A 15140-nucleotide genomic window follows, 5' to 3' on the forward strand; every position below is an offset into this window, starting at 1 on the left:
CTGCTCCAGCAGGGCTATGCTCAGCGGGCCGCCCTGCAATTGGTCAGCCTCTGAGAACACAGCAAGCAGCCCTGTCTGCAGGACCGGAGTGGGGAGAAACCAGTGAAAACTGGCCCAGGCCTAAGCCTTCAGTCTGAACACGAAGCTGCCGCTCGGAACAGCTGGTGGGCTGAGGCCAGATGTGCACACCTGCCCAGGGGCTGGGTGTCGTGCACACAGGCCTCGACGGCTCCCCGGCTCAGCTGCTCTCTGCCCCCTCCCTCCCCCTCACTGTACCTCACAGACGTCATTAGATAGTAGGGATTGGGGCTACCGTGCACCCCAGTGAAACATGGCACCTCCCGGGGAGGCAGCTCCCCGAGAATTCCGGGAGGGGAGGCGACCTTGACCTGGGGGCAGCGGAGCAGGTGGGAACAGAGCTCCAGGAGACTGGGCAGCAATCCCGATTCGGAGCCACAAGTCCTTGGGAGAGTTATGTAACTGCCCGATTTCCGTGTCCTCTTCTCTAAAATGGGGTGACACTGGTGCCACCCTCATGGCTATACTGAAGGGGCATATCACGCGCAGGGCGGTGGGGCTTTTCCCTCTTCTGTTGGTAAGTTGGCCAGTTTTTCATTGCTCCAGACAAACAGAATGGACTGATTTCATGCCCTTTTGACAGCTCTATCATATTTCCAAAAGTCACACGTTACTCCTTCCCTGTGGGACATGGTGGGGAGGAAAAGGCCTTCACCCCCGCAGCCATGCCCACAAGGAGGCCGTCAAGCCCCTCCTTCTTCACAGATCAGATACTGATTAAGGATCTTCATTCTAGAGGAGAGAAGTAGATAGTAAACGATAAGCTTAATACATAAAGAAGGGCTATGTTAGGTTAAAGGTCGCACATATTTGGGGGGAAAAGAGTGAGGAAGGGGGCCTGGGAGGCGGGGGAGGGGGACAGCTCTTGCATGAATTAAGTGGGTCTACGTGGCCCTCTCTGGGAGAAGAGGTCAGCAAAGGCTCGGCTCAGTCAAGGGGCAATCTGGGGAGCACCCCTTCCAGACACAGGGAATGGCTGGAACAGAGCTCGGAGGCGGACGCGTGCCCAGCGTGCTTGCAGGTGCCTTCTCCAGCCACACGCCTGTGTACCCCTTGACCCCAGGTCGGGATCCTGGGCATCTGTGGGCAATGGGGATGGGAGCCAGGCCTTGGCCCTGGTGGTCCGAGGCTGGCCGGTCTAGTAGCGGAGACCCGGTCTCCCTGACCCGCCCAGGTTTCCCTGTATCACCCACTCCAGCTGGAGACTCTGTTACTACAGGAAGAACCCTCAGAGCAAATTGCTCTTCGGGACACCCACCTCTGCTGTTTCCCACCCTGAGCTTACACCCTGATCAGCCAGACGGCACTTTCTCATCGGGCCCATAACAGGGTCTCCCCCCACTCACCTCACTGGGTCCAGCAGTGGGTCCTGCTGTAGGGGTCCAGGCCCACGCCCCAAATCTCCTCGGATGCAGCTAACCGCAGGCTGCCAGTACTCCCCAGTCACCACTCACGGCCACCAGGAGTGGCGGGTGGGACCAGAGGCGGCCTTGGAGAGGGAGGGCTTCCTGGATGGTGAGTAGACAGTGGATGGATGGCGGGTTAGTGAGGAAGGACAGATGAAGGAGTTGAGGGGGCCACAGAGGAGTTGCCTCTAGGAGAGAAAACAGTCCGATGCTGCCCCAGAAAGGATTCTAAAGAGAGATGCTCTCTCACCCCTGAAGTGCTCTTTCTGTCACCTGCCCCCCCACACTAGTGCAGCCCCCTCGGTTTCTGGCCCTCGCCCCCAGACTCACAGCCAAAGAGACCTCCACCTCCCTGCATCATCAACCCTGGAAACCTAGACGCTTGGAGAACACTCCCCAGGTGCCTCAGAGCCCCATGGGGCGGGCAGGGGGCAACAGAATTACTTCTTCCAATGAAAACCCAGGGAGAGCTCCAGTAGACAAACCGGCAAAGTGAAGCTTGTCTGATCAAAGTGAAAAAAGGAACATGGCTGCTGGGCGCTCAGCCCTCACCCATCCTCGACACCTTTGTGCCTCAGCTGTGTCGACGACGGGTGTGTGTGTGCGTGCGTGTGTCAGTGTAGGAGAGACGCAGAGAGAGACACCGAGAGAGAAATGCGGAGAGAGATCTTGATTAATATATAATTTACCTCTACAGCTAAATACACAGGCCATAGTCATGACCATTTCACCAAGTGGCCATAAAACTGCAAGGTAAATAGGAAATCCCTAAATGACAGGGGTTTTTCTGAGTAGGGAGTGGTGTGATAGAGTGCTATCTGAACCAGGTCAAGCTTGCGGTGACCTGGGTGTAGTAGACAAACAGACAAGGCCCTGTTTCTCCCCATCGACGGCCCCATGATACCCCCTGCAAGGCTGAGAGCCCGGCTGCGAGCCAGGGTCGAGGACAGGTCCCCACGGCTCCTCCTGGGAAGCGGGCTCCCCACCCTCGTGAGAGCAGCCGGGACAAGGGGGCACACTTGGCAAGGATGGGGTCCGGTACCCCCAACACATACACACTCACTTTTCGATGCCGGCCTTCCAAACGATGTGCTCAGAGACCACCTTTCCCCCACGAGACAGGATGACCCAGTCCCTCCATCTTCCTGCCCCTACCCCGGGACCCCCAACTCCAGGCCTGCGTGCCTCAGCTCCCCGGGAAAACTGGTCTCTACAGCTGAACAGCCATAGAAAACACTTTTTTTTTTTCTTTTCCTTTTTTTCCAAAAAAAGAAAGGCCTCAGACTTAAGATCCTGCGGCTGGCGGTGCTCCAAGCAGATCGGGCCCCGAGGGGCCTTCTCCCGCCCATCAGCCTGGGAGGAGGGTCTCACTCAGGGAAAACACTACCGCTCCTTTCTCCTGGCCTCGCTGCTGCCCGAGCGACCAGGAGCAACCAGGGGCCATCAAACGTGGGGGGGGAGCCCACGGAAGTGCAGCAGAGGGACGGCCCACGGAGAGCACAGGGCTGCCCCTAGACAGGACAAGTATGGAAGCAGGAGGGAGGAGAGTGACAGCTTTAAAGACAGCGGGAGCACGGTAGGAAGTGACATCCTTTTTAAGCACCTACAATGCCAGGCCCTATGTCAGATGCCTAGCACCTTCACCAGAGTCTTCCAAAGTAAGACTCCTCGTGTCCATTTGATGGATGAAGGAACTGAGACTCAGAGAGGTTAAGACACCCGCCCACAGTCACACAGCTAGCAAGTGTCAAACCTGAGAATGAACCTGTCGAGAGAATCAGAGGACCAGCTAGGTGGGGGGTGGCAGGGCAGGGGGCAACCGGGGCCTGTAGTTTGGGGCACTGGTGTCCTGCTGTGTCCCGAGTAGGACGGAGAAGCACAGACTTCCCTCTGAGGACGTCTGAGGTCACCCAGCAGTCCCGGGCCCGAGGTCCAAGAGTCACAGGGCTGTTACTCAGCCCGGCCACAGTGGCCGCTCACTCTGATAACGCACTGTATCCAGCGAAGCACTGACACAGCCCCACAGCCCACAGTTTTCCTGTTTTCCTTCTGTGACAATGAACTCACTGAGTGTTCTCATTCATTCGTGCTTGCGGAGCTGCGTTTCTCCCCCCCCCCCCCCCCCCCGCTCCCTCACCCACACACACAGCGCACGCGGACACCAGGGCCCATCAGCCGCCGAGGGAGGGGCAGGAGAGCCTGGGGGCGCAGGGCCCGGCAGCCCCAGTGGGTGCTCGGCCATTGGGAACGGGGGTCACCACTGACCTATCCAAGTCCACGAAAAGGATGAACCCCTCGGAATCACCCCTAAGACCCCCTGACCCGGGTTCTCAGAGCGGGGGCTCTTGTGGTGGAGGGAGTTTCGGAGGAGTTTTAATCTGGGTCATTGTTTCTCTGGAGAAGCAGCCTGGAGTGCTTTGCTGCAGGGCCGTCTCCATCAAGAGCAGCCTCACACCCCAACCCCGCAAGACTGACCTGTGCTTCGCAAGCCTCAGCTCCTGTCCCCCGCTGTGGGTGGTTAGGGTCACTTACCCGGTGGGAATTCATTCGGGGACGGCAATAACCCAGGCCTTTGGTACCCATCCACGAGAAGCAGCGTGAGGCCCGGCGGCCTCAGGCGCACAGCGGCCTCGGGAGCCCAGGAGGCGAGGGTGGCAGCCAGCGCCCATTCTGCGCACCATGATTTCACCTTCCACAGAGCTGTCATCCCCCCGAGGTGACACCTGGGGTGTGATGGTCATGCCCTTCTTTTTAACGTCTTAGGGATGAGGGTTTTCATTTAATTTGAGAGAGAGGACTTTTCTCAATTCAATTTTTTAAAAGAATTTTACAGAAAGGCCACATAACCACACACTGTCTCAGTAATACGCTCCGTGCCTTTAAGACGCGCCCAATTAACGAACATGCACCTTACGAGGTTAAGAAGCATTGCCTATCACCTCCGGATTTTTTTTAGGTGCGCGAACATCCTGAAATCAGCACAGCTCTCACTTCTACTTGACAAGTCAGTGTAGCAAACTTTAAAATGAAAAATGTGCCAACTTCCAGCTCCCTGCTGCTGCCTCTGCCCCTGCCGCCGGCCGACTGCCAGTGGCCTCGATGCCACCTGCGTCCAGCTCTCGCTCTGGCAAAAATTGGGAGGTGCCAGGACAGCACATCCGTCCAACCTCAAAGCTGGTGCCTGGACAGGAGCCATCTGATAAATGCTAACAGAAGGAGAGCCTGCCCTGGCCTGGAGGGAGTCGCTCACGCCTGTGGCCTCCTGGCCGCCCTGCAGAGAGGTGACAATGCAGAGGGGACCGCCTGGGCCTGGATTTCGTCCCTCCCAACACACTGTGTGACTCTCGGCCAACTACGCAATCCTTCTGGCCCTCAGTCTCCTCATGTCTGAATTGAGGGTCATGATAGAAGCCACCAGATCAAATTCTTGTGAGGATTAAGTGAAATAGTACACGTGCCCCAGCCGAGCACAAACCTTAGCTTTGGTTACAACAAAAGGGCGTGGTGTTCACCAAATTACTGTTGAGGGGTTGAATTAATTAATAGAAAATTTAATGGGAAAGAATAACCCCACTTATCATAAAATTCCGGTTCTATTTATTTTACCTTAATGATCATTGTATGGAAATACAAAGGCAGTGGATATGATCATTCACTGAGTAAAGCATAGTAAGTGTCTCTGCACATTATACATTATACTTGATTTAAAATTTATTTTAAAGGGCACTGGACTCTCCTTATTATGTATTAATAGTCTTAAGGGAGGGATATACTCCCCTTTAAGGATTCAGGGAACGAGATTTTCACCCATAAAATCACAGAGTAAATGCCAATGAATAGGCTACCGCAGTGGGTTTCATTGATTTCTCAACTAAAGAGTCTCAAAAGTTTATTTTCCAAAAACGTTTATTTTTAAAAGTTCCTATTCTGGCCGTGCCTGAGTATGATTGCCTTTCTCCAAAATAACTTATTCGTTGTTCTAGCACCTGTGGGCACCCGGGCCCCGCTGTACAGGGCGTGGAATTAGGTCTCCAGGAAAACAGTTAAAAACACTCACACACTTGGAACAGAGAAGACTCGAGAGTAGTTTTTAAAATCAGATCCTTAGCTTGGAAGCAAGAGTCAAAGGCTTTCTTCCAAGGTGGCCTTTGTCCCTCCGTGGCCACTGCTCTGCTTGACATCTGCCACCCCCCATTCCCACTAACTCCCTGTGATTGTTTCCCGGGCCTCCCGTCTCCCATCCTATCAGCTCATTGTACTCATGTTTTCCACCGCACACAACACGCCCTTCACAAGACCCCGGGGCTCTTTCTAAACCCAGTTAATCCTCCAAGATAGGCAGACCCTGCTGGAATGAGGAGTTAACGCAGGAATCTCCGAGGCTTCAGGAGCCAAGGTCACGCTTCACTCACTCGAGTGCACGGGGCCCACGGGCTCCATGTCTGCGGACCCGGCCTCATGAGCACGCAGCTTCCAGGTCTGCTGAGTCGGTGAGAACTCACATCAGCTCTGCTCACAGCCCAGCAGCCGAAGGGGCCCAGATCCCTCGGGGGCTGGGAGGACTCCAAGGGCCCAGGAAGAGGAGGAATCAGGGTCACGCCACCCCGGTCCTGCCTCTGGATCCCCGGCTTCCGAGCTTCCATCATCTGCCGGGTCCCCGGTCCCGTCTCACCCTCTGCAGACCTGGCCTCCACTCTCAGTGCGGGACAATGCCCCGTGACCCCCCAATGCCCTCCCAACGCCCTGTGACCACGGCCCAAGCGTGGCCCTGTTTGGGGATCTTCTCTGCACACAGCTGTCCCTGGCTGAACTGAAAGCCCATGGGGGCCGGGACAGGGCCTCCCTCCTCCAGCCCTGATGCTCTCCTCCTAGGGGCCGCAGGCCCATTGGTGCAGCTGAACAGACAAGAGAAGGGTGTCCTGCTGCGGCTGCCCCCGGGAGCCTCTGCGGAAACACTATGAGGTCAGCTAGAAGGAGAGGCGTGGGGAAGCTTCATTCTCTGAGTGTGGCGCTGACGGGGTGCTGCCAGGCTGGGGCAGAGGCAAGAGGCTCCGGGACCCGCCAGCTCCACCCTGGACATGTGCACACTGAGAGCTGTCCCCTCTGTTCCCAGGTCATGAGAAAAAGCGTCACTTGGTTTCTTAGCTTTCTGTTGCCACAAATAGAAATTACCTAACAAATTACCACAAACTCGGCAGCTTAAAACAACACAAGTTTATTATCTTACACTTCTGGAGGCCAGAAGTCCACAATGGGTTTCACTGGGCTAAGGTCAAGGTGTTGGCTGTGTCCTTTCCGGGGCCTCTCGGGAGCAGCCTGCTTCCTTGTCTTCTCCAGCCTCTGGAGCCCGCGTTCCTTGGCTTATGCCACCTCGACCTTCAAAGTCGGCACTGGCCCGCTGGGTGTTTCCCACACAGCATCACTGGGACATTGACTTCTCCACCTCCCTCTTCCGCACTAAGGGCCCCCTGGAAATTACTTGGGGCCTATTAGGATAATCCAGGATAATCTCCCCACCTCCATACCCTTGACTTAACCCTATCTGCAAGGTCCCTTTGCTATTCACAGGTTCTGGGGCTGAGGATGTGCATATCCTTGGGGGGTGGAGTGCATTATTCTGCCCTCACAGGCAAAGGAGGGAGCCTCCCCAGGACACGCTGTGAGTACGCAGATACCTCCGCTCCGGGCCAGCGTCTGGGAGGCACTAGACAGCCTCTGGGGCCATACCCGTGTACGGTCTTTGTAATCAAAGGCGTGTAGGGCTGGGGAAGGACCGTCCCAGGGACCGGTGGTCCCCCTGTGAGCGGGCAGAAGAGAGGGGGTGTGCCGTCTTCCGCAGGAAGTCTCCTCCAAGAGGCGGCACTTCTCCTGCTTTGGAAAGAGCTGGAAGGGCTGGGTCTGGGGAGTTGCTGTGGCCGTCCAGAAGGGAGAGGAGCCCAGGGGCTCTGAACAGCTCTGGCCAAGGGAGTCCTCGGGCAGCGAGGCCATCCTGGGGACCCCCTGGCGGGCTCTGAAACAGGGGTGAGGCCTGCCGTGTGAAGTGCAGAGGTCTGGGGAGCTCAGGAAGCACTCCAGGACGCAGGCACCATTGTCTACGCGAGAGTGGGGCAGGCTCCCTCCACAGACCCCGGAGAGTGGGTGGCCGGGCATCGTGGGGCAAGAGGCAGAACTGCCCAGCCAGGGAAGCCAGAGGGCTGGACCACCGCTATGCCCTGGGCAGGAATCATGGGGCCGGAGGGAGGTGACTGGCAGCCCAGAGCAAAGGAAGCTCTCTGGGCAGGCACAGGGGCCAGCAATGTCCAGTGCCCCAAGGGAGTGACTTTTTGCCCAAAGCGCAGGTCCTTTGAACACAAAGACATTTTTTGTCCCTTCAGATCTCCAGAAATCACAAACCCTGCAATCTTAGGACTGGACAGCATCCTAAAATGTCACCTGGGCAGCCACGCCCGCCAGAGGAAGGTAGAGGAAGGTACCGTCAACCCCTCTGCAGAAGCCCTGAGGTCATCTAGGGTCACCAGGCAGGTATTGCCGGTGTAGGGTCTGCAGCCCTGCTCCTGCGTCTCCCCCCACAAGCACCTGAAATGGGGCAGAGCCAGAGGCGGGATCTGGGCTCCGATTTCCCGTTGGGGCCTCAGGCTCCCCCCCGCCCCCGGCCGTCCCACAGCTTCAGGAGCCTGGGGGAGGCAGTGCTGCCGTGGGGGCTCGGGCTGGGGGGCTTGGGAGCCAACAGACCTGCCCCCTCATTCCTGGCTCAGCCACCCTTGCCATCTACGGAGGCTCCGTCAACTGCTGAACCTCTCTGAGCCTCAGTTTCTCCCAGAAAAGAGGGGCTTATAGCCCCGGCCCCCCGGAGGAGTGCAGGATCCCCTGAGCCCGCATCAGATGCTGGCCGCCCCGCCCCGCCCTTTCTCCAGCTCCTACCAAATTCAAGTCAAGCCAAATTGATCTTCTTAATCAGCCTCACTAATTTCCGGTCCTGCCAGTTTCCGAAACTAAAACGCCTTGCTGTTCGGGGCCCCACGGGCTGAGCTTCCTGGGGTGTCCCCACGTGGGCCACATGCCGACAGTGTGGGAGAGCAACGGGGTCAGCCCCAAGGACCCTGGGCCAGCCCGGCCCATTGTAGTGGCGCCAGCGGTTTAATCGTTAACTCTTTAGCCGGTGCAGTCGGCCTCCCACGCACATTCACGACCTACTCAGCCTCATCTCGCCCAGCGCAGCTCGGCCGCCCACATGACAAGAGGACCAGCGTGCTTGGGTTCTGAGTCACTCACCAGCACCACACTCAATGCCTTTCCAGGGTTATTTATCGTCAGGAGTCACGTACGCTGTACATGTCAGCATCTCCGGTCCAGCTTCACTTCCTCAGCCTCCCTCGGGCTGCCCTCTCCGCTCTCCCCTCTCCAGCGCTGAGCGCCCTCAGCCAGTCAGCCCGTTCTCCTCGGGCGCCCGGACCCCTCCCTCCACGCACGTCCCCCCCAGCCAGGCCACCTTCACAGTCCCTTCCTGCCCGCTTTCTCTTCCGCTCTCAAGCACCCACATGTCCTTAGGGAACTCTCCATTTTCCTCCTTCTGGGAACACTCCTGGTGTAACGGGGAAAAGCCATCTCTTTCACTTCCGTCCATCCCTCAAAGACGCGCAAATATCTTAAACATTCTCATCCCGCTCTTACCGTTTTGCCTGCTACCACGCCTTCAAAGTTCCCCATCATGGACGGCACCAAATCCCAATGCCTCCTTCTGGTCTTCAAGACCTTTTAGCATTTGGCTCCAGCATCTGGGTCCACCCAGTCCCTTCCCAGGGCCAGCCCTCTGGGGTTCGCTGTCTGCCCTCGGTCGCATTGCCCCTCTTCTTGTCTCCACCCCGGTGAAATTCCACTCCTATTTCCTTCAAGGCCCTCTTAGCTCCATCTCCTTCTCTAGTACTGGAGAGTGAGCCACCTTAGGAGCCAGATGCAGGCAGCATCAGAGAACCTCATTCAGAACTAGGTTCCAGTACGCAGTGGAAGCAAGGTGAGTACTTGGTGCATTCATTTCCTGTGGCTGCCATGACAAATTACTACAAACTGGGTGGCTGAGGACAACAGAAAGTCACTCTCTCTCAGCTCTAAAGGCTAGAAGTCCAAAATCAAGGTGTCAGGTGGGCCGGACTCCCTCTGACGCTTATAGGGCAGAACACTTTCTTGCCTCTCTTAGCTTCTGGTGTTGCCAGCAACCCTTGGTGGTCCTTGGATTGCAGATGTATCACTCCAGTTCTGCCCTCCATCTCCACGTGGCGTCTCCCTGTGTCCTCTCTGTGCATGTGTCCAGATGCCCCTCTTCTTATAAGGGCCCCAGTCATCGGCCTAGCCCACCCACAGGACCTCATCTTAATTTGATTACATCTGCAGAAACCTCATGTCCAAATAAAGCCACATTCACAGGTGGCAGGGGTTAGGACGTGAACCTTTCTGGAGGACACAGTTCTCTGCCCCAACGCTAGTCATATATCTGCCTGAGCCTCAGTTTTCTTATCTTCAAGATAACACCCTCTCCCTCAGTGTAGTTGTGAGGATGTGATGAAATAACGCAGGTGGAGACTGGCCACTTCCTGGCACACATTTCTCAACCCTTCTCTGTCAAGACCCACAAGACATTCTTGCAGGTATAACTTCGGGCCCACCTACTGCTGCTTCTCCTTTCCTCTTCTTCCTCTCCTGAAAAAATATCAGAGTGAGAGTAACGATACTAGAGTCCAAACCTGGAATCTGTGCTACTTTTATTTTTTTTTTCTTTTTAATTAAAGAATCCTTGGCAAACTTCGCCACTTGATAACAAAGATCGATTTTGGAAACATCAATAGTCCTTAAAACAATTAAGACCCGCCAGTTTAGATACAGCACAGAATTCCTTAGCGAGCATCTGTCCCCTCACCCTTCCCTACAGCCCAGGGCAGCTGCAGCTTCCTTGAGAGATTAGGTCTGTCTGGGGTCCAGCTGTCCAGCCCAGATCCCAACTCACTATTAACTAGCTACACAACCGTGGACAAGTCCTTCCAGCAATCTGAACCTCCTCCGTTTCTCATCCATGAAATACTAGCGCCCACCTCATGGGGTTGTTGTGAAAAATGGGTGGAATATTCTCGCGACACAGCACGCACCTGGCAGATCCTTAGAGCTCGGTACCTGTGAGTTGCCATAGTTACTGTGCAAACACTTCTCCTAGGGTAGGAGAGACTCCAACGGGAATCCAGAGATCAAGGCCAGAGGTATTCTCTTCTGAGCCTGAGGCCTTGCTAAATTCAACAAGAAGCTGTTTGCTGAGTCTTATCAGAATCCTCCCTCCCAGGCCCCATCGGCCACTTCAGTTCCACTCCCTACGTGTAGAGCTGGAGATCAGGGGCTCCTGCAGGATGAATGACACAGAAGGCCCTGAGGGGCGCACAGAGCTGACATCCAGTTAAACAGAGAGACTGTTTCCCGGCCGGCCCCCACCCCTCCCAGACCTCTCTCCCCATCTCAGGGGGTGTGTAGAACTATCCCAGCAGTGACCCCAGCCTAGAATTTCTAGTCAGGCCACTGACAGCAAACATATTTCTAACTCCAGTGAACTGAAACTAATTTTGTTCTAAACTAAACATAGAGTTGGCATATGATCCAGCAATTCCAGTCCTAGGCATATATCTGGCCAAAACTATAATTCAAAAAGATACACGCACCTCAGTGTTCACAGCAGCCCTACTCATAATAGCCAAGACGTGGAAACAACTTAAATGGAATACTACTCAGCCATAAAAAAGAACGCAATAAGGCCATTTGCAGCCACATGGATGGACCTAGAGATTATCACACTAAGTGAAATAAATTAGAAAGAGAAAGACAAATACCATATGGTATCACTTATATGTGGAATCTAAAATATGGCACAAATGAACCTATCTACAAAACAGAAACAATCACAGACATATAAAACAGACTTGCGGTTGCCAAGAGGGAGAGGTGGGAGAGGGAAGGAATGGGAGTTTGGGATTAGCAGATGCAAACGATTATATACAGAATGGATAAACAACAAGGTCCTGCTGTATAGCACAGGGAACTATATTCAATCTGTTGTGATAAACCATAATGGAAAAGAACGTGAAATGCGTGTGTGTGTGTGTATGTGTGACCAAATCACTCTGCTGTACAGCAGAAACTAACATAGCATTGTAAACCAACTATACTTCAATAAAATAAACTAAAAAAAAAACAACTTATTTTGTTCTGAAGATGCACTGGGAGGCTTTGAGAACTTGAAGACTCCTAGCTGGTGGAGAATTCTGTGCTCAGGCTGTAGACTGCCTGTCTTCACTGCGGTCCCTGCAGGCTGTCTCACCTCATCCTCCAGGTTCTGTCCAGGCCCAGAAGTTGGCCTCAAACTGTCTCCCTGGCCCCAGGGCTCCTCTGGCCACAAGCTGTTTTTAAAGTATGAAAGAGACGAGGCTGTTAAAATCTTTTGCCTTTCTTGCATTCTCCTCCCTTGCGTTCCTCAAACATTCTCCTCTACCCTTGCAGCCCTGCGTGGCCGGCCTCTCTTATTTCTGTTTCAGTTGTATGAAATTGGAGACTTTTAGAAGAATTGATAAGAATGAAAGGCTGGGAGGAAAGAGCAGCTAAGATCTTTTGTGTGTGTGTGTGGTACGCGGGCCTCTCACCGCTGAGGCCTCTCCCGTTGCGGAGCACAGGCTCTGGACGCGCAGGCTCAGCGGCCATGGCTCACGGGCCCAGCCGCTCCGCGGCACGCGGGATCTTACCGGACTGCGGCACGAACCCGTGTCCCCTGCCTCGGCAGGTGGACCCTCAACCACTGCGCCACCAGGGAAGCCCAGGAGCTAACATCTTAATTAGACGTCAACGCTGGGCCAGTGGGAGATAGTACTGAAGGGCCAGGCATCTTTTCCCAGAAACGCTGATGCATAATTATTTTCCATTTTTCTCTCATTATCATTCATTCCACATCATTCGTGTTATAATGTTTCACGCTTCTCCCTAGTCCGCTTTAACAGCAGTGTGCCATTTTCACCAAGTGGGCGTGGCTGGGTTTGTTTTGTCTTGTTGGTGAGGGAGCTGGTTCGTTTTTTATGTAAAAACTCTTGTTTTTCTCGTTCTATAGACGGTGAAGTGAAAGGACAAAATAAAAGTAGATTTCTTGACATGAGTGACCCTGGAGCAGATTTAGAGAAAGGTTTCCCTAGGGTGGCACCTGACGGGGGCGGGCAAGGTGAGGTGCGTCTCCCAGGAGGGGGACAGCCCAGCCTGCCCGGACAGCCCTGCTCAGCGACAAGAAGGCACCACGGGAGCCCCCAGACACACAGGAAGGCCTTCCCCTCGGGACGTCTCGCGGCTCCCTAAGTGGGGTGTGGGTCCCCGTCAGCCCAGATCCCTAACAGTGATGGGACCTTTCCTAGGGACTAGGGCCGGTTCTGGAAAGGGATCACCTACTTCTACTCGCTCACTGGTCAGTGTTAAGTGAGACCAGCTGATTTTTAGTCCCATATTCCTGAACTAAGGACATTGTCTCAAGATCCATCAGAAAAGGCATCTCAGCTCTTGGTTTCTTCACTGATGGAGCTTTTCCGAAACCGCAGCCTCTCTGGCCCCTAAGACCATGACGGCTCCCTGGCAGTATTCACTCTCCAGGACTCCAGGGATCTCGGGGGTAACCTCCCCAAACTGCCCCGCAGCCCACCCATCCTTCGGCCCCTTTGCCGTGGGTTCGGCTCACACAGCCAGCACACCCCAGGAGCAAGGGGTCCCCTAGAAAATGTCCCTGGAAGCCTCAAGGGGCTCCAAAGTCTGCCTTTTAAGACTCCAGAGCCCAGAGGCGGGGAAACCTAACACTCCTTTCTGATAAGCCCTTGCACTGTCTTTTGCCCACAAATACAATGGTCCTCATTAGCTTTCACTGGGGCTTTGAACTCCACACAAAACCCTTCCCTCCCCTAACTGCCTGCTGGAGCGGCCCTGGGGCCCGGCCATGTCAGCATTTCCTTTGTTGTCTGTTTTTAAGGTGTTTATAATGGAGCCGTTTTTTTTCTGCTCCACGCTCCCCCCCTCCAGGTGAAATCTCAGTCTAGGAGGCTAGTCTGCTGCTTTCCAGTCACCGACAGCTCTTTTCTTACTGCCGGAGAATAAACTAGGTTGCTTTCGAGTGGGAGCAGTTTTTGGCACTTGGTGGCAGGGCCGGTAAACTGGGGCAATTCTGACGCCCTGGGTACTAACCAGGCAATCGGAAAGGCTGCCGAGAACAAGGCTGAGAAAGGGGAATTGCTGGAGCCCTTTCTCCCTCTGGCCCCAACCCACCAGCTGGGCTCCAAAAAATCACTGGGAAGTTAAACAGCTCAAAGGTAGAACGCTTCTGTCCTCAGAAGCGATGTTTTAGCTGTCCCGGAGGGCCCGGCCAGCCCACAGAATCTGATTCCATCCCTGAGGCTGCTGGCTTCTCACACGCATGATGACGTGTGTGTTGAGTCTGGAGGGAGCTTGGGGCGTGGGGAGCAGCTCCAGGGGAAAGGGGAGCCCGACAGGGAGTCCCCCCGCCCTCCAGATATGGTGAGCGTGGCAGGATACAGAGTGGGCAGTGTTTGCCCTCAGTTAAGGCTCACCCCTCCAGCTCTGTGCCCTTTCTCCCTGGGTACCAGTTCTGAACTCTGACCCCGAAGCTCACTCTACAGCACCCTATCCTCGAGGGATGAGGTCAAATAAGGCTGCCCACCCCTCCATCCCCAAGCCTCCACTCTCCCTGCAGGCTAATCCCTGCTCCCACTGCCCAGGCCCAGGACCCTGCTGGATCCATGCAGGCCAGAAGGCAGGTCCCCTGGTGAGCACCCTTTCAGGGAGAAGGGCAGCCGGTGCAGCCGGCCACGGCCCTGCACAGCAGGCTCATCCCTTCCCCTCTGTGGACAGCTCCTCCTCTATCAAGTGAGGATACTGGGGCCCTAGACCATCTCACGCGGTCCCTGCACAGGCATGCACATTTAAAACAACGCATTTGTGAAGCCAAGTGAATGTCGACCTGATAGACTTCAACGCAGCGTCGTGAGGTGTGAGGAAAGCACAGACAGTTTAGAAGAAGCTACTTTGAAGCCTGTCGCCCCCCAGTCTTCGCTCCTCAGCTGGCCTGGACTTTCAGGGTCTCGCTTTCCCTGCCCCACGCATTCCCAAAGCCCCAGCTTTCCCTGACGGCTCTTAGGTCAAGGACGCCAGAGCTCCCTCAGCAGATGAGGCAATGGCAGAGTGGCTGTTTATAAATCCACGTGCTGGTGAAGCCGGGACCTCCTGTGTCCTGGGAACCCCCAAGTCGCTGAGCCTCACATCTGCACACAGCTGGGGAAGCACGCCTCCCCGGGACCCACCTCCCTGTGTGAGCAATTCCACTGATCCACAGTTTAGGGATTAAGTGCAATGCATGTTGGCCACTCTCTGTGGATGCCCTTCATCTCTCCATTTATTATATTACCTCAATTCCCTCGTCGAGCTCTTGTGAGTAAACTATGCATAAGGTGATCGCAATACTTCTGTGGCAGCTCCAAGAGGCCATGGGGACTTCCAGCGCTTGTCTAAGGCTGCATGTACCGTAGTCCAGGCAAACCCAGGATGTGGAGGAAGGTGATGACACAATTAATGATGCTGCAATGAAAT

Source organism: Phocoena sinus, chromosome 13 (assembly GCF_008692025.1).
Source record: "Phocoena sinus isolate mPhoSin1 chromosome 13, mPhoSin1.pri, whole genome shotgun sequence".
NCBI lineage: Eukaryota > Metazoa > Chordata > Mammalia > Artiodactyla > Phocoenidae > Phocoena > Phocoena sinus.